Source organism: Symphalangus syndactylus, chromosome 4 (assembly GCF_028878055.3).
Source record: "Symphalangus syndactylus isolate Jambi chromosome 4, NHGRI_mSymSyn1-v2.1_pri, whole genome shotgun sequence".
NCBI lineage: Eukaryota > Metazoa > Chordata > Mammalia > Primates > Hylobatidae > Symphalangus > Symphalangus syndactylus.
The window spans coordinates 137,489,147-137,509,396 of record NC_072426.2 but is presented as its reverse complement, the minus strand read 5'-3'; the positions used below and the strand labels follow the sequence as shown (position 1 = coordinate 137,509,396).

Genomic DNA, 20,250 nt, shown 5'->3' with positions numbered 1-20,250 from the left:
TTTAAAACAAATTACAGCAAATGTATTGTTAAAGCAAATTCTGTTTTCAAAATTTATTAATACGGAAATAATTTGTTGCTAAAGCAAATTTTTGGAAAAATAATAATGCACTTTATACTTGACTTTATGTATTAAAACAATGATTTATAAGCTTCAAATATCTCAGAATTTTATTTTAATAGCGTGTTGCAAATTATTAAATCATGCAAAATCATTGCAAAGAAATAATAAAGCATACCTGGGGGCATTATGAATATAGTTATTTTAGCAAAAACAGTGTGGAAAATATATATTGTACCTTAGAGACTGTCCATCTATACATTTTTTATTTAAAAGCTGAGCAAAAATGCATTGAGACAAATAACTATCATTGTACATTGAAAAATACAACCAGGGACAAGTCAAATAACATGAATGAAACTAATAGTAACATAATTAAAAATTAATAAAGAGCAGTAATTAAATGCTATCATCAATAATACCTTTATCAGTCAAGGCATTCATGAATATAATGATTGCTGGAAAATTGCAGCATTTCAATTATATTTGTGTTTATTTTTCTGCATTAATTTTTGTTTTTAGCATAGAATTGGAGACCTCAATAAATTCTAGTAATAAAGTAGTTATTAGTATCATTTTTTAAGTGCTAATAACTCACTTAACTAATACCATGTATAAAAATAAAAGCATATAGAATTTCAATAAAGACTCAAAAAATGATTTATAATTTTAGATTAATTCAAAACCGAGTAAGAGTAAACTCTAAGGTGTCCAACAAGCTAGGGACCATATATGAAGTGTCATTGGCTTATCTTTGTAGAACTTTATTGCTGATCTGTATAATCTTCCTGGTCTGTTTTAGTTAGAAATTCCCTTATTTTATAGATCATGAAAGTGAGACTATCAGGGTTTAAAGTCTAGATCCCAAGCACAAGTCAGGGAGTCGTAGAGCTAGAATGAGGGCACAGATTGTAATCCAGGGTCCCTTCTAATGCACAACGTGAGAATAACTTTCTATTTTCATTTGTCTGAGAAATTGTTTGGATAAAAAAGGTTCTAGAGAACTTGAGGTATATATCTTATTTAGTTTGATTATATTTTACCCAATAGCTTTGTTTAAAATATTTATAATATCCTAATATCACATTTCCCATTAATGTAAACAGTAAATTTTCTCTTTTTAATCCTTTTTTATAGTAGCATCAGAATTCTGAGATCTTACATATAAAATTGCATTTGGAAAAATATTCTCCTTTTGCTTATTTGGTAAACATATGAGTGCTGGTTACAAGAAAAAAAACAATTTTCTAGGTCTTGTAGAGAGAATACAAAGATTTAGTAAAGAATAAATCATGTCCTCAAAGAACTTAGAGCTAATGAGTGACAAAAAAAATAAAAGACATGGATGATGCTTGAAACCATCATTCTCAGCAAACTAACACAAGGACAGAAAACTGAACACATCGCATGTTCTCACTCATAAGTGCGAGTTGAAAAATGAGAACACATGGACACAGGGCGGGGAACATCACACACTGGGGCCTGTCAGGGGGTGGGTGTCTAGGGGAGGGGTAGCATTAGGACAAATACCTAACATAGATAACGGGTTGATGGGTGCAGCAAACCTCCCTGGCACATATATATCTATGTAACAAACCTGCACGTTTTGTACATGCATCCCAGAACTTAAAGTATAATAAAAATAATTTTACTTATTATTTAATTAGTATAACACAATTTACTTTAGAATTTCTGAAATATTAAAATTTTGAATGTTATTATTTGATATCAAATAGTTAAAACCATGCTTTTCTCCCTTTTGAAAATCCATTAAATGTGTCACAGAACTTGACCTTAACATTTTGATATTAGTCAGTGCTATCCTGCTAAATTTTATTGTAAGATGACAGCATACAATTAAGAAATGCAGTCTGTGAGTGTGAAAAGTTAATTAACTGCAAGATTTTGACAGATACCAGGTAATTAAACACTAAAATGAAAATAGTTTTTTGAAAAAAAATTAACTATGTTTTATTTTATATTATGATGGTAAGAAATGTGAAATGGGATGTTTTCCATTAGCTGGATTGTTCATCCATCATGATGGTTCTCACATTATGCTCCCAGTGAAGTCATCATGCCTTTCCCACCTGCAGTGCCCTTAATCTGTTTCTTAAAGTAATTTTAGAAATTAGAATACTGCTGTGGCATTAAAGTTTAATAGTTTGTTGGCACTATAGGCTGAAAATGCTAAAAGAAAAAAACCCACACAATTAAAATTAAAATTATGTTTCTTTTTCTCTTTTCACAGAAAAAAATGGAGCTTGTGTGTAATGTAGTCATGAGAACAAACATTTTAATTTATGATTCACTATAATGCAGTGGAAGTGTTATACCTTATTGTGTCTCTACCTCAGTTTCCTTATATTTTTATGTGGTGATGATTCTGGTTGACATTACCCACTTTTGAGAGAGATAGTTCATTCTTGCTAATCTTGAACCATAGTCATCAAGACCTTTAAAATGAGTTTTAGACTAGAATGTGCTAAAGGCCCTGGAACATTAAAGCTGCTTACTAATAACTTCTAACCACAGAAATGAAATTTCTTAGGGTAAGTGAACAAAAGCCAGTTGATTCTTAGAGACAGCTTGTTTATTACAAGAGTCCTTGGAAATTATCTGACAAACATTGGACTATTGGTCTGAAATTTATAGATCTTTGCACATGACTGTTGACAGATGCAGGGTGATTTTGGATAGCATTTGTTCATTTACCCACTCATTTTTTAAATGTTTCTTATGTCATAGTAATTATTCTAGCACTGAAGATGAAATAATGAGCAGACTAGGAAACTGCCCTCATAGAACATCCATTGGATTGTCAATACCCAGGTGGCCAGCAGCCACACTGACACATGAAATGTATTCCATTTACTCGATTGAACAAATCCAAGTGAAAGACGCATTCTTACTGAAGGTCCTCATTATTCCAAAGGAAGCTCTTTCCTGTTCTGTGTCATGAAGCCAATAGACAAAACCAAAAGCAAGAGTTAAAGCAGTGCAGGCTTTATTCCAATGGCCATGGAATTGGATAACAGGGAGCATAGCTCGCAGATCAACTTCTCAGCTCCTGAGAACTGGGAAGTTACAGATAGAGGGTATCTTTAATGAAGGTGTGGGGCATTAAGAACAAGTAGAAGAATAGTCATGCTTTTTCTTGGAAAGGGACGGAGATTTTCTTGGAATCAAGGAGAGTCCTCTTTTTTGTCCTTTTTTGGCATCTTCCAAAAAACGTGATTCACGGTGATTGTCAAGTGTCATGGCACCAGTAGGAGTGTAATTTAGTGTGAAAATTAGATAATAATGAAGCTAGAGGTCCTTCAGAGGTCAAATAAGCTGCCTAAGAGGTAACCTCTGACCACAGATATCCTGTTTCCTAAAAATAAGCAGAGTCAGAGCTGATTAAGAATTTAGCTATGTCACACAGGTGTAGGCATTTGGCAAGAAAAGCCGGGTAGGGATACAGATAAGTCACATAGGCACTGCAGTGGGTAACAGTATCCTCCCTCTAACCATTTTCAGAAACTCAAATTGTGCCTAGAACTTTTCATAAGGAATGCTTCTTCCAAAAAGTGCCTAGCAGAAGACAAAGGTCATTGGCATAGCAGCTACAAGTTCCTAGTATAGTGGTTTGAATAATTTCTTAAGGGGAAGAGGACTTTCTGGCATGCCTAACTTGGGACTACAGAAATAGCCCCAGGTGCTTCAAGAGTGACTGAAGTGTTTTTTAATTCCTTGTGATTTCCAAAATTATAACTTGTAACTTGCCACTTGAAACATTTGAACAAGAGGAACCCACTTTATTCTATAGTGTCCAAAAAGTCTCAGTTAATACTTGTTGAATGATGGAAACAAGAAGGTCAGAGATCACTGACTTTTCACTTTGCTGGTATTGGCTGCCTGAATGATTGACTCTCTTATGAGGGCTCATGATAGAAGACTTTGCATCATAATGTTTACTTTGAAGCTGAGCATAATTAATTATTCAGTTTGTGGCTTTAAAAGCTAAATTCTCCTAAACTTATATAAGTAAATAGTAAATCCTAAGGTAAAAGTAAAGCAAGGATGTATGAATTTAAAAGAAAATTGTTTTAAAATATAATCAGCAAATACCTGGTTACAGACACTATGAACTTTTAGAGTAAACTATGAATAGATATAATCGTATGCTTAACAATTTACAAATTAAGATAATCTTTATAGAAATTCTATTCTGTTTTTAGTAATAATTATGCTCTTACTTCTTGGGAATGCACTGCAATGTCAGTTTTCTCCCTAATATTTACTTAGTGAGGTACAATCGTTCTTGAGATTATTCTTGTCATTGGTTTGTTTTATCTAGGCTTATTACATTTTAAGTTGTCATATTTTACCATTGGTTGTGTTCTAGTACTAGTTTCCCCAAATAAACTAATATCCCAAAAGCAATTCCTGAGTCGTAATTACAATAAGAATAGAAACACAGTGTTACAACACATATGATATACTAAATATTTATCATGAATAGGATTTGAGTAAAAATGTAGGATGTGAATACGTATCTGTCAGCAAGTGTGACTGTAGAGATTTCAAAGAACTCCATTTTAAAATGGGGCAAATAAGAAGTATGACTCTCAGAAAACTAGACTATATTGGATTCCAACAATCCATTTGCCTCGAGTTTTTAACATATTACTTATAAAATTTTGCCAAATTGTGATTTTTCAGAACAAGTGCAAAATTACATTTCCCTGTACAAACTTGATTAACTCCATATTTTTTTGTAGAGAAGACACACAACTTTAGAGCCATCATTCAAAATTGCATTCCTCAAAGCAGAAAGAAGAATAAATAATACTATCTCCAAAAAATTTGTAGAAACAATTGCAAAGATAATTATAAATATTATACTCAGAGAGAAAACAAAATGAGTTACTGGCAACATTTCTTTGTTAAATAACAATGCGTGATGACACACTAAATTACATATTCTGTAAAAGCAATTACTTTCTAATATGTATTCTAACAGATACTTTATAGGTATATTAGTCAATTAATGTGCAGAGTATGAATTTGCTCTTGGCATTTGTGCAAACACAGCATAAGGGAGATGCGCAATGGTGATTCAGCTTCAGCTATATGAGGATTAAGAAAGAACATATTTACTTTAATTAAAAGAATTTTGCATTGATGTTCAGTCCATACTCTGAATCTTGTTTACATTGCATATTGAAGAAAATGGTGAAAATTATTATTATGATCCAATCACTGTCAGACAATGCCATTCTTTTCAGTATGCAAAGAGATTTGCACAATTCTGTGGATCTATCCTGAAGTCAGCTGACCATTGAGGGAAAGACAATTTCCTGAGTGTTTGAAATAAACAAACACAACAATAACAACAAAGAAACAACAATAAAAACAATTGCTTCTTGATACTAAAAATGCAAAAAGGAGTACCATGATTTCAAGGGACATGACCAGGTGGCTAGGTTGGTGATGTGTCCTCTGTTCTAAAAAGTCTGAACCTATTGCTTCAAGGCTGAAGGAGAAAGACTTCCTATCATTGCAAATATAACAGGATTTCATATGAAGATGAAACTCAACAGTCAGAAGTTGGACATTCTCGGATACTCTTTCTAAAAATTTTTCCTTTGAGAAAGTATTCTTTTTAGACCAGTGTAAATAACTAACATTTATTGGTGTCTCTTACGGCAGAAAAAACTTCCTACACCAGATGCACATGACTCAATTGTTAAATAAGACATTTTGAAGGTGAACACACACCCTAACCCAGGTTTTTTACCCACTTTTTAAGATGACCAATTCTTCTGCCCCCCACCTGAAGACATGTGAGCAACTGCTAATGCAAAGCCGTAAACAGCCACTTGGGCTATAGCATCTTCAACTCCACTCTGAGGTGACGATTCCAATTACATTTGAGACTTGACTTCTCTCATTTTTTTTCTAAGGAAAGTCCCTGAGTCCAGTATTTACAATATTACAGCAGTAGCAGATCTGTGTCTACAGCTCATCTTTTTCTGCTGTATCCTCTTCGCTGCTGGGGAAGGGCCTGCACTTCCATAGAGTTTGCTGATAATTGACTGAACAATTTCTTCCAGTTACTTCTTCTTAGCTTTGAAGTCTTCAGTGTCAGAAGCTTGGTGGCTTTCCAGCCATTCAATCTTTTCTTCTACAGCTTCTTCCATGGTCTCCTTATCTTCAGAGGAAAGTTTACCTCCCAGCTTTTCTTTATCTCCAATCTGATTCTTTAGAGAATAGGCATAGCTTTCCAACTCATTTCTAGTATCAATGCACTCCTTGAGTTTGTGTCTTCCACAGCAGATTTCTCACATCATTAACCATCCTTTTGATTTCTTCAGGTGTCATGCAATTCTGGTCATTGGTAATTGTGATCTTATTTTTGTTCCCTGTACCCTTGTCTTCAGCTGTCACTCGAAGAATACCATTCACATCTATCTCAAAGGTGACTTCAATCTGTGGGACCCCACGAGGAGCAGGAGGAATTCCAGTCAGATCAATTGTACCCAGAAGATGAATGTCTTTTGTCAGGGGTCGTTCATCCTCATAGACCTTGATCATGACAGTTGGTTGATTATTAGAAGCTGTAGAAAAGATCTGAGACATCTTGGTAGGCACCACTGTGTTCCTTGGAATCAGCTTGATCATGACACCTCCCACAGTTTCAATACCAAGTGTAAGGGGACATACATCAAGCAGTACCAGGTCACCTATATCTTGATCACCAGAGAGCACTCCAGCCTGGACAGCAGCACCATACACTACAGCTTCATCTGGGTTTATGCTATGGGAGGGCTCCTTGCCATTGAAGGACTTTTTAACCAGTTGCTGAATCTTTGGAATTCGAGTAGAGCCACCAAGAACAACTTCATCAATATCAGACTTCTTCAAATCAGAATTTTCCAACACTTAATGGATGGGCTTCAGAGTAGAGAAGAACAGATCCATGTTTAGCTCTTAAAATTTGGCCCGAGCCAGGGTCTCAGAAAAGTCTTCTCCTTCATAGAAGGACTCAATTTCAATTCTTGCTTGATGTTGAGGAGACAGGGCACGTCTGGCCTTTTCTACCTCTTGCTGGAGTTTCTGCACAGCCCTATTGTCTTTCCTGACATCTTTGTCAGTCCTCTTTTTGTACAACTTGATGAAAAGTTCCATGCCACACTGGTCAAAGTCTTCTCCACCCAGATGAGTATCTCCATTAGTGGCCATGACTCTGAAGATGTGGAGTGAGAGGTGAGATGGAGAGAGGAGACGCATGGAAGGAGATGCGTGGAAGGTTCCGCCACCCAGGTGGAACACCAGGATGTCTTCTCCCCCTCCGTCTTATCCAGGCCATAAGCAATAGCAGCTGCCATAGGCTCGTTGATGATCCTCATAACATTTAGCTCAGCAATAGTTCCAATGTCTTTGGTTGCTTGGCTTTGGGCGTGGTTGAAATAGGCTGGTAAGGTAACAACTGCATGGGTAACCGTCTTTCTCAAATAAACCTCAGTGGTTTATTTCATTTTAGTGAGAGCCATGGCAGAAATTTCTTCAGGAGCAAATGTCTTTGTTTGCCCACCTCCAATATCAACTTGAATGTATGGTTTAGTTTTCTTTTCATCTACTTTGAACGGCAAGAACTTGATATCCTGCTGCATAGTCAGGTCGTTCCACGTGCGGCCGATGAGCCACTTGGCGTCAAAGACCGTGTTCTCGGGATTGGAGGTGACCTGGTTCTTGGTGGCATCGCCGATCAGATGTTCTCCTTCAAGAGTGAAGGCCACATAGGACTGCGTCATGCGGTTGCTCTGATTGTTGGCGATGATCTCCACGCGGGCGTTCTTGAACATGCCGACGCAGCAGTAGGTGGTCCCCAGGTCAACGCAGACCACCGTGCCCACGTCCTCCTTCTTGTCCTCCTCCTCGAACCGCGCTGCACCGAGCAGCAGCAGCATCGCCACACCAGGGAGAGCTTCATCTTGCCAGCCAGTTGGGCAGCCCAGGCAGGGCGTCGCAGGCAGTGAAGCCAGCGAAACACCTCAGTCGGTCGGTCTGTCTGTGCTGTCTCGGCTGGCATCGAGAAAGTGTTTTGTACATATACTTGATCGTATGTAAAAAACACAACCGAATGTGGCAAAAGCAGAGAGAAATAATTTCTGGGACTGTAGGCAGTCAAAAATCAGATCTGGATTCTCTATGTTGCCCTCACCTTTCGAGTTTTAACTGCCCTGCTTGCTGACCTGGCATTCGAAGGAGTGCTAGAAATGGCCCTTAATGGAAAATTATAAGAAAACACTCAGAATTTCTGAGCCCATGTTCAATCTGAGTATTCTGAAGGGCTTCACAGTGTTAGAAATAATTGCCATTTACAATAATTTATAGGTTTACTAGATTTTCTAATTTGACATTTAAACAGTCAAAAAAAGATGGGGAAAGTGACATGCAAAACAAGCTATCTGCCATCAAGGCTGAATAGACCTATGTTGGTGAAAATAGTTATAAATAATAAATTCCTATCATTACATGAAACAATTGTGACTAGTCACTTTTAAAGGCTATGCTTTATTTTTATTACTAAAAACATTGTATTGATTTCTCTTTATTTACCTACAACTGGGGTCCGTGTTGTCAAGTGCTCAAGCAGATCCTAAGCAGCAGCAAATATTGCAGCTGCCAGTTGTCCTTGCCAGGCTTCCGTAGATTCAGTCAGTGAAGAGACAACACACCCGAATGATGTAGCTGTTTATTACTCACAGCACAGCAGACAGCATGAGCTTCAAGTTCACATCAAATCCCCATCCCCTCCAGGTCCTATGGGGGCGATGTGGAGGAAGCCTGGATAGATACTATACACACGGTGGGTCTGTGCCATAGCTGAGGAGCCTTGGAAATCCAGACTTATAAGGGGACTTCAAGCAAACCTGCTCATCCTCCACTTTAGAGACAGACATTTTTCATATTTTCTTGGTCAGGAAACCAATCTGCCCTCTGATCCAGAGGGAGACACTTTCTCTATCAGCCTGGAACATCTCCAGGAGAGGAGGGAGACCTAGCTTTATGACCCTGGTGCATAAGCAAATCTGCTCCCTGCCCCCACAGCAGCTTTGTAGATTTCCTTGAACAAAGCTGTCAATGCCTTTTGCTTAGAGGATGAGCAGAAATACCAAATCCTTGGAGACTATCTCCCTAACACACAAGTGCACTCAGCGCCCATAGATGGTGTGCAGATGCTGAGGGTTGAGCAAGATCAGAAGATTATTGCATTTCATGCAAAGAAAAAAAAAAAAGATTGCTTCAGCCATTGTTGAAGGCAGTTGATACCATCTCAAGTCATATTGCTTTTAATAATAATAATACTTATAAATAATTGATTCACAAACATGGAAACTACTTTCGACACCTTTGACATCCTTGCTCTAACCTAGAGCCTTTGGATACATTCCTCTCTAGTTTTGGGATTTAGTCACACACCCTCAAGGTGTCCACCTGTCCACAGGTAGCCTACTTAAGAATAGCCATTATATTACAAAAAACCTGATAATATCTAGCTAATTAAATGTTAGGAGATAAGAATGAACTCTTCAGAGGTCTTTAGCTCAAAACTTAAAGAGTTCTTAAATAGTTCAACATTGCCCTGAGGCTTTTATTCATGTGAGCTTCTGCCACTAAGAAAGTACAGAAAGAGAGATCTGAGCAAATCTGAGTTTTTAAACTGGGAGTGAGAGAGCTTTTCCTCTTCACCTCAGATCATACTGTTTCTGCTTTGAAGAATGGGACAGTAGGGTCAGATAACACAAAAGGCACCCTTTCAAACAGAAGCCAAAAAGATTGCACTGGCTCATAGAGTGCATCGCTGCTTGAATAAAAGTCAGTAGTAGAAAGTTAGAAGTGAGCAGTGTATTGGTTCTCAATTTTTTACAAAATAGAATCACATAGAGTGTGGCTAAATGATATCAATTCTTTGAGGATGACAGGTTTTTTAAAAAGGAGAGCCATTCACCAAAGTAATGATTAATCGAGGCAATTTTTCTACCCTCGAGGAGATCCTGAATTTAACACATTATTCACGTTAGTGATGATGGGGCTTCAGGATTACTGCATTTTCAAAGATTATTAAAACCAGAAATTGGCTGGGCACAGTGGCTCACGGCTGTAATCCTAGCACTTTGGGAGGCTGAGGCGGGCAGATCACCTGATGTCAGGAGTTCGAGACCAGCCTGGCTAACATGGCAAAACCCCGTCTCTACTAAAAATACAAAAATTAGCTGGTTGTGGTGGCAGGCACCTATAGTCCCTGCTACTCTGGAGGCTGAGGCAGGAGAATCACTCGAACCCAGAGGCGGAGATTGCAGTGAGCCAAGATCACACCACTGCACTCCAACCTGGGCAACAAGAGCAAGACTCCATCTCAAAACAAAACAAACCAGAAATTGGCATTTGTCCTATTAAACCCTCAATAAAATCATAGACTCTTGCAAAGAACTTTAAATATTGGCTTGAAATGTTTTGTGTGTGTGTGTGTGTGTGTGTGACTAGTTTTAATATCTTCTACAATTTAGAAGGAATTTTAGTGTTTACGTTTTCTGAAAATAAGTAATTTATTTTGTATAGATCATATAGGCATCTTCTTATCTCAATGGGGAAAAAAAGTCTTACTTTTAAACTCTCCAGAGTTTGTAGCAAATATTTGAGTTAATAACTCTTCCTTTAGATCAACTGAGCCTCAGATGTCATGAAAACAAACATGAAATTTAATCGTAGAAATATATTGCTCTTCAACAATCCTTATGTCTCTAAGTACTTAATGTTGTCTGGCAGTATATATGACTCTATAATAAAACCTGTTTTGCTAGTATATGGTAACATATCAGATAAAACTTATTTGACGTGTGCAGAACTCAAGACTGGTTAAGTGTGGAAAGAAATTTTCCTAATGAAGTTATTGGATATAGTGATGCCAATATTTTTGTCTTTTAAATAAAAGCTAAATTCAATCAAAAATAACCATTCACTCAGATGCCTTATGTGTGCTATAATGTTTATCTGAAAATATTACTATTAGAGTCTTAGCTAAAACTAATGTAGTATGCTAATGCAACATACAGCAAATACAAACAGAAATCACCATCAAGAGTTGAGGTTTACTGATATTTTTGCCCATTCCCAACACACATCCTGGGCATCAAAATATAATTCTTAAAAGAGTTTTGTGAGGAAAATAAAATGAGTTTGTCTAGAATGACCTATTATATCGTTAACACACATTTTTAAAATTTTGCTTTTTAAATCCTTATGTCTCATTAAAATTGTGATAAAATACAAACAATATGAAATTTACCATCTTAATCATTTTTAATTTTATAGTTCAGTGACATTAAGTACATTCACTTAGTTGTGCCACTCTCACTACCAGCCATCCAAAGAGCTCTTTTTATTTTGCTGTACCAATATTTTTAGATGACATACTCTATGTAGGTTTGGTTATTAGGATCCATTTATAATCACTCAGAATCTTGGAATTACATTGAGGCATTACGGCTAGCTGAGACTACAAGGACAGGTCTGATGAGGCTTGGGCTTTTCCTGTGTATCTCAAATGGTCAGGTCAACACTGGGAGTTGATCATTACTTTAGGGGCCATAACACCAAGGGAATTCATGTTTGATTATGTTATTGTTTAAGCATATTATTCTGTGTGAGTCTTTATCAACTAATATCTCTGGAGGTTTGTTTTCTATCAATAGGTTAGGCAAACTTCTTGCTACTATTTAACTGGTATAACCCTTTTTATTTCAGGCACAATCCATGTCCATCAGTGTAGACTGTATCCTTTTGTGTTTTGTGTTTGTAACAATGGGCATGTAATTCTTTTGGTAGAAAGAATTACTTTCTCTTCAATGTGGAAGCTAAAAGTGGATAACTATTCACCAAATAGGTGATATGGAAAGATTGAAAAGAGGTATGTGGCAAAAGCATATAGATAATATTCGAGGAAGATACTGTTTTCTCAGTTTATTTCAAATCACATCTTGCAAATTTGTACCTATAATCAATGGGGTGAGTGAAGGGATAGAAACCGTAAATGGAAAACTGAAGAATTATACAGGGAAAAAGTTGTAAAATCTCATCTTGTGGTGTTGAGCAAACCAGCTTTACACTTTATGAGTTTCTGCCACTGTTGTATCGAGCAATACCTGTATCTGAACCTCAGAGTTTTAAAAAAATTTCTTATGATTTCCCATTATTGCCTCCCTCCCGCCAAGGAATTATAGATTTCATACAAGACTTTGAAGATTCTACTCCAAGAGGCTGGACTGTTCTAAAGGGAACCTCTTCCTGGAGCACTTTCATTCTTCTTGCCTCTTTCCTCTGCTGCCTCCTTCAGTGGACTAAGGACCAGTAGTTTTCTTTCCTACCTCTTCCTAAATGTCACTTTCCCATGATGATTATTTTCTTTTCTTCTCTCCTAGACTTGATTAAATGTCCCTATCATATGCTCCCATAAAATCCTGACCTTTATGTCTCATGAATTCCATTGCACTTTATTTGAATCAGGGTTATGGTTGGCTTCTTCCTCTGCTGTATTTTACATTCCATGATGGTGGTTACCTGCTTATCTTGTCAATGCTGCATCACCCAGCACTATGCGTGGTATAAGGCATCAGCCTGGAATAATTTTGGCTCCGAAAGTTAAAAATGTACATTTAAACAAAGCAACAAAACTTCTGGAAGAAAACGTAGGGTATTTATTTATAACCACAGAGTGAGAAGGCTTTTCTGGAATTCAAAATTAGGAAAATTGAAAGAAAAGATTGATGCTTTTGACCACATAAAAATCAGAAGCTTTTACATAGCAAGAGACCTCACAAAGTCAAAAGGTAAATGAAAAAATGGGGAAAAGATTTTCTACTCCTATCACAAAAAAAAGATTATAAAGAAATAGATCAAATACTCAGTGGATCAATAAGTAAAGATTTGAACAGATAATTCTCAAATACCACTTTTTATGCATTACATTGGGAAAATTAAAAGATAAATCATACATTCATTTGGCAATAATAAGTGTGATTACGTAGGGTGAATTGAATTAGATTGGGTAGATGAGAATAGAGATTTAAGGTGAGTTTTTAATGTATATTGCTTTTTAACATTTTACTTTTTGAATCCTGAAGTCATATAACCTGTTAAAATTTAGTGATCAAACAATTAGAGAATGGAAAAAGTTAACAGTTGTAAAAATGTAAAATAAGAGGAAAGTATAAGAACTAGAACTTTTTAATATTAGGCTGAGGGAAGTTAAGGCTAAATTGGTAATAGTCTTTAAGTTTAAATGCTTCAGCTTAAAAATAAGGGATTTACACTTTGATCTCTTGGTCACTTCAAATTCTGAGACTCTATCATTTGACATGAATGGTTTTTTTTTTAAATAAGAAGTCTTATGTTTAGATATTTGCTATCTCCATTAAGAATAGCACAAAAATGTGAACTTAATTTTTCAGAGGAAAAATATGAGGTTGGAAAAGTATAAAGAATATCAAATTACTAATTTCTAATAACAGAAGTCTTGCATTTATTGAGCATCACTGTGTAGCTGACTTTGGAAGCTTCTTCTTTGTTTAATTTAGAATTATTTATTTAAAATATAAGATTGTAAAATCTGTGTAACAGTATTGTAACTGGTTTTTCTTGTACATACATCAGACAATTTTATAAACATACATGTAAACACTAAAAATGTGTATATATTATATGTTATTGATACATGTATAAAAGGAAGGAAGGAAGGAAGGACAGAAGAAAGGAAGGAAGGAGATGATATTCTTTGAGAAAAATGAACTTATATTTCTTTGCAAGTTGCTTTTTTTACTTACTAATATGCCTTGCTTTCTCTGACACCTATATACCTAACTTAGAAAATACATTCTATACAATTCTTGCTTTTTGACCTTAACAAGGTCAATTTTGTTTTTGAAAATATTTTATAGAAATATTTAAAAATTGCTATATATTTATGAGTCAAGTTTAGTGATTACATTTTTAAATCTTTTCTAAATTATTCTATCTTTATTCACTGTATTGATCTGTGTCAGGCTCCCATTCTCTCATTACACTATGTGGTCTAGAGAAGAGCACAGAGATCTAGAGGGAGCCAGATTATGTCTACATATTAATGTCTTTATGAAAAACCTACTAGTGTTTCATAGCTATTAAGTATTTGTCAATGTAATGTTTATCTGTGAATTTCATTCATTAGTTTATGTTAATGAATTTCAGAGAAAAGAGAAAAAAATACCTTTTACCTGAAGTTCTAATTGTACAGCATGAATTGTCTATTATAGGTTGTATGTATGATTGAGTCCCAAGAGAAAAAGCTGACACTGGCAAATGATTTAATTTTGTCTATATTCAGAGAATTTATAATGTGATACTAAAAATAGAATTTCAAGAAACTGTGGCATAGTCCTTAGCTAAAATACATTAACTTGAAACCAAATTTAAAAATAACAGTAGTTCATGGACTGTGTTGCCACAGTATAAAAAGAAGATCATAAATCTAAGGAAGAATAATTTTATTAATAGAAAATCTTTGAGCGAGGACTATATTGTCATGTTCTAAGCAGCGCTTAACACATCTATTTGATGGTACTAAAAATATAATCACCTTCCCGAAGAAGCATCATAATTTAGCACTGTTCATTATAGAAAAGTTATCAAAAAACTGTCATGGAAATAAATAACTGGGAATGGTACTATTTTGGGGGGTTTTATTTTGTAAGATTTTAGAATTTTATTAGAATGCCTCTTCTGTGTTTTCAAATTGGAGTCTTTGTCTATTCCCTAGCATGAAATTAGTTGTAGTTCTTGAACATAGTTAATATAACTTATTATGCCTTAGTGTGTGCTAAAAATTAGATATACATAGTGTACAAATATAGTGCGCTTGTGTGTGTGTGTGTATATATATATATGACTGTGTGTCTTGTGTATATGTATACACATATATGTGATACACATATTATATATGAGATACAAAAAGATATACAAGACCATGAAAGCCTTAAAGAGAAAAATTTTACCTAATTTGGGAGCTAACACTGAAGGGAGAGTAGGAGTTAATTAGTCAAAGGAGGCCAATGTATTTAGGCAGAGGACGTGTTCACACAAATGTTTTGTGGAGGGAGAAGGTTGGTGGGTGTGAGGAGCTAAAGAAGGCTTAGGTGGCTAAAGTAGGAGAGGCAATGGGGACCCCACACTGTGGAAGCTTGCAAGACATACTAAGATTTTGTTTTCATCCTATGAGCAGCGGAACTCCAGTAAAATAGGATTTTAAATAAGGAAATGAGATGATGAGAATTTTACTTTGAGAAGATTTCTCTGGTTGCAGAATTGAAAACAAGTTTTAGGAAGGTAAACGTTGTCTAGAATGGATATTAAGTAGCCTAGTGAGAAGGCTGTTGCCTGGTTCAGGTGAGAGATGGCAGGTTGGACTAGAGCAATGGAGATAAAGATGGCAAGCGGATGTAGCAATTCTAATGGCATTTTCTCCTTAAACACTAAATTCTACATTGGTCTAAACTGTATTACTTATTACTTACTAAATCTTACAAAATAGTAAGAGTTAGAGTGCCTTGCAAGAGATTATTAACATAAATGTCTCTGAGAATTAGGGTGAATTTTGGATGCCCAGACTCATATTCTGCTGTCTTGACCTAAATAAAACATTATCTGCTTAAAGACGATGTATCACTGTCTCCTCTGCTACATAATCCCTCCCTTTATAAAAAGTAAAGGGGCACCATGCCAGTTCTTGTATTTTAATAAAACTTAAGCCTTGAAATATTTTATTGTTACCAAGCTCCATGTAATTTTCAGTCAATGCAACCCTGAAACATAATTTTAAAATTATTAGATGAACATTAAATGGACAGCTAGAATACTATCAGGTAGCAATTTTATATAATTGACCTTCTTGAAAGGTTAGTTGCACTAATCTTCCATCTTAGGCAAGAGTATTTTACAAACACTTATGTAAAAGTTCAAATGACATAAAATTCTTTAAATTCAGCACATGTTGAATTTATCTAATAACTCTATATTTATTACATCCAATAAAATTACCAGCACAGAAGCCATAATTCAATATAAATTCCTGCATTAAAAAATGTATAACCCTGTGCCTAATCATGAAATTTTTTCACAATTAAACATTGGGAAAATTTTATTTGTCTTTTTAATTCAGTGCTTTCACTACTAAAGGATATGACCTTTATTAAAGTCTTGTAATTTCAATCAAGAAACAGTTAATCAGCATTTGCAAAGTACAAAGATAAGTCACCGCTAGAGAGTCAGTGGTGAATGAACTCAAATATCCAACATCAGAAGTTTTACCATCTAGTATGGAGTTAGTTTTTTCCTAGTAAATCCTTGCTGTAAAAATTTAGCCAGTATTCAAATTCTCCCTCTGGAAATTATTAACATATTTTTAGACTGAGCAAAATTTTATTGAGCAGTATTTTTCCTGACTTGTTCAGTATTACTGTAGGTTATAGATCATCTAATTGTTTTTATGCAAATCAAAATTTTCTTTTTTAAAAAAGAGATTTTGCCAGATGGAGAGTAATTAACTACAAATGAGAAGACACATTACTAGTATCTTATAAAAAGGATATTTGTCATATTAGCCTATAAGAAAGGTTGAATGTGCAAAGTTTTCTCATTAAGGTGCCCTTTACAGCCTCTATATGTATGTGTGTGTATGTATTTTAAATCCAAGTAATTAATTTTTTGAAGTGAGGTTTATTACGTCAACTGACATTAATTAGGCAAATTGTATTTTCAGTGGTTTCTGTACCCTTTAGGAGCATATTGTGTTTTTGAAACTATTAAATATTATTGTATTAGTGTATTCTTTGCTAATCCATATAAACTTACTACTATTTTCTTTTGTTTGTTCAAGTATTACATACTTTGCCATAAGAATATGGCTATAAGAAATTAATGCTAAATGAAATCACAATACAGAGCTTGTGACAAATGGTGTCTATTATTTTTTAATAATTTTAGCTTAATAAGAGTTTACTGTGTGCAGAATCCTGTACTGGTGTAGAGAGGAAACCACAGCCTTTCCTTTATAGAATTCTATTAAAAAGGTGGAAAAAAATAATCTCCCTCTATCTCATCACCAGCTCCTTCTGCTCCCTGGGATTATGCCCCTGGCAAACTCAGTGCTCACTGATAAGCCACTTACAGAAACAGAAAACGGTCAGCAACAGTATGAGGAGGAGAACATAGTCTCATCCCACAACCACACTGCCCGCCAGCACAGGGAGAGTCTGCGTGCCACGTTGGTGTTCTCAATCAACTGCAGCCCTGAACTTTTTCTCCAGGTGGTATCATTTCCTCTCAGGGTCAGGGTGGTTCTAGGGGAAGAAAGACCAACAACTGTGATGCACGGTTTGTCAACTCATGGGAGAAAGGCTTCTCCTTTGTTTTGGTAATTTTCATTTTCCCTAGGCCTTTGTATGATTATCTTCTCCTTATATTTTTACTTTTAAGCTCAAGCATATTTTTAATTTAATTAGTATAGTAAAATATACCAGTATTTTTGAAATAAGTCAAAATTTTATTATTATTAGACCTTAAGCTCCATTTTAACAAAGAAAACACGAACCCATCCAAATATGGCATAGTAATTAACACTGTAGTGATATTGAAGTGTTCATATACCAGATAGTACCATCAGTACTCAGTGATTTAATCTAGGAGCTTGAGCTCCTTAGATCTGATGGACAGCACAGACCCAATTATAATTGTTTCTCTGTTACGTCATTAATTAAAATTGTTAAGGGAGATAAGGAAACCTCACATTATATCCATCTTGCACTCTTTCCTGCAACCAGGCTGACCTTTCCCTATTCCTCCAGAAAGCCCAGATCTTTACTGGACACATAATTTTGCTCCTGCACTTTCTCCTTGTGTTTATCTATTCCTCAGTCAGGCCTCTGCTTAGGAGTCACCTCTGTCCAGAGGCTTTTCTGTCTATTCTGGCTGTATCAAGGTTGAGCAGGTGGGGAGTTAGGCATCTCCAAACTAAAGTTACTTGGTACAAATACTTTACCCCTTTCCTAACAAGACAGTACACAGTAGTTGACACCACTAGGTCCAAATCTACAAACAAGATGATGTAACTGTATTATATTTAAGTTATTTGAATTTAGATATATGTACTGTTTTTTGAATGTGATTGGGTTCAAGGATGCATTTTCAGAAAACTGAGGTCTTCTGTGTAAAATAAGACCATCGCTGCACATCAGTACTCTGTTATAGATCAATAAAAGAGCATGTTTCAGTGACATTCTGTCTAGGACAGATTGTCAAATTGTTATACCTCAGGTTCATGATGGTGGAATTACTGTCTCTCTCAAGACCAAAGCAGATGCAGTGCTTCTTGTGATCTGACAGATGCAGAAGTACACTTTTAGCCACATTCTTTCTCTGTCTCTGACTTTCTTTGTCTCTGTCTCTCTCTCTGTGTGTGTCTCTCACTTTCACACACACACTGAGATAGAGAGATGAGAGAGAGAAATCTGCATGCATGTTTGCATGACATATTACCTAAAATTATGAAAGGTGTAACCCTTTGTTTTCCCTGGGTTTGGGACCATCCATTTTTCTTCTTAAGTATGTCACTTACTGCTATCATTATGAAAGCTTGCTTTTGTTTAACTCATATCCAGTAAGTCTGCATTCTCCATTAAAAAACCTACCTTGTTAGAGGAAAAAGAACTTGTCCTTAGTTTTACCTTAAAAGCAGAAAAACAAATCTATATTGAGTCTCTGAAAGAGTAGATGACATGGACTTCATTCCACAATAATCTCCTTTGTCATTTACAAGCCATGCAATTCTCCATGCATGGTAATTGCAGCAGCTGAGGAATCAAAGAACCTCGATTCTGTGTTCAGTTCTGTCCCTTATTTATTGTGTGATTTTGGTAAATTACTTCTTTACGTCTTGGTCTTATTATTTACAAAAGGATTTCTCTTTTGGCCATAGGAAAGTTACTTGTATAAAATAGTGTATGTGAGATTGTTCATTGATCAAATCACTTGGTCAGGATTTACGAGCTGTTTCTATGTGCCAGTATTGTTCCAGATGCCAGAGGTACAGCACAAAAGAACACAAATGTCCTACTCCTGTCTAGCTTCACTGCAGTACACTTGAAACTATTAAGGGCTATATGAAGTAATATATCAGAAAAGGCTGTATAAATCATTTAATTAAGCTGTCGTTTCCATGGGGATAAGAAACATGCCTAATTCTATCATTCATGTATATATATATATATATATATAGAGAGAGAGAGAGAGAGAGAGAGAGCGAGAGAGCACATAAGGTATTCAGATAAATAACAAATTGAATTTAAGAAAAAAATCAAGAAAAATCTAAGAATAAAATTAAGGAATCAGAAGGCCTGATGGTTATTCACAGAGTGAGTTTTTTCAGACACTCAGTGTGTTTCCTGAGAAACCTATCACTTGGTTATTTAGTGTCATAGAAGGACTATAAAATTAAAGCCCCTGCTAGTGGATCTAATGATGATATTTCCATGAGGCAGCTGTGTGAAAAAAATAAAATTAGCAACACAAAAATGGACTATCTCTATCTCAGAAAAGCTGCATCTTAGATTCCCAAATTCTTAGGGTAGGATCATATTAATTCTGATAATTATTTGGCTCTCTGATTTCATAATTCTGTACTCCTGTATCTTTTTTGTCACTAGGGAGTTAATTTTAGGCCAATTAAATATTAGAATTACTAAGGGGTTTGTTATTACCTGAAGTCATTTAAAAATGGGATGACTATTTTTTTCTCTTGTGATATGTATCAGTCTGAACAGAAAAAAAAATCCATAGCAAATATATTTGATATATTTGATACCTTTTGGTAGTGCTGTATGATACTAAATATTTGACACTATTTTGCTTCGATGTCTGTGCATGTGGCAAGCACAAATGACTATATTATAATTAACACTACATTAGTGAAGACCAAGTATAAAATGATTATGTCTATTGCATGCGACCCTTGGCATTTCTGTCACAGCGACTGTACTTAGTCAGGTTTGCCTTAGAAACTGCAAAGGTTTGAGTTAAGTGAGATGTTATGAGGCTTTTTCAGGCCATACT

At 35.5% G+C, this 20,250-nt stretch overlaps 1 protein-coding gene and 1 pseudogene across 2 annotated transcripts in view; one reads left to right on the top strand and one right to left on the bottom strand.

The window, feature by feature from the left end:
- Nucleotides 1-20,250, top strand: part of MARCHF1 (membrane associated ring-CH-type finger 1) — an 864,354-nt gene that overhangs the window by 183,291 nt on the left and 660,813 nt on the right. The window lies entirely within an intron of this gene.
- Nucleotides 5,738-8,041, bottom strand: LOC129481196 (endoplasmic reticulum chaperone BiP-like; annotated as a pseudogene).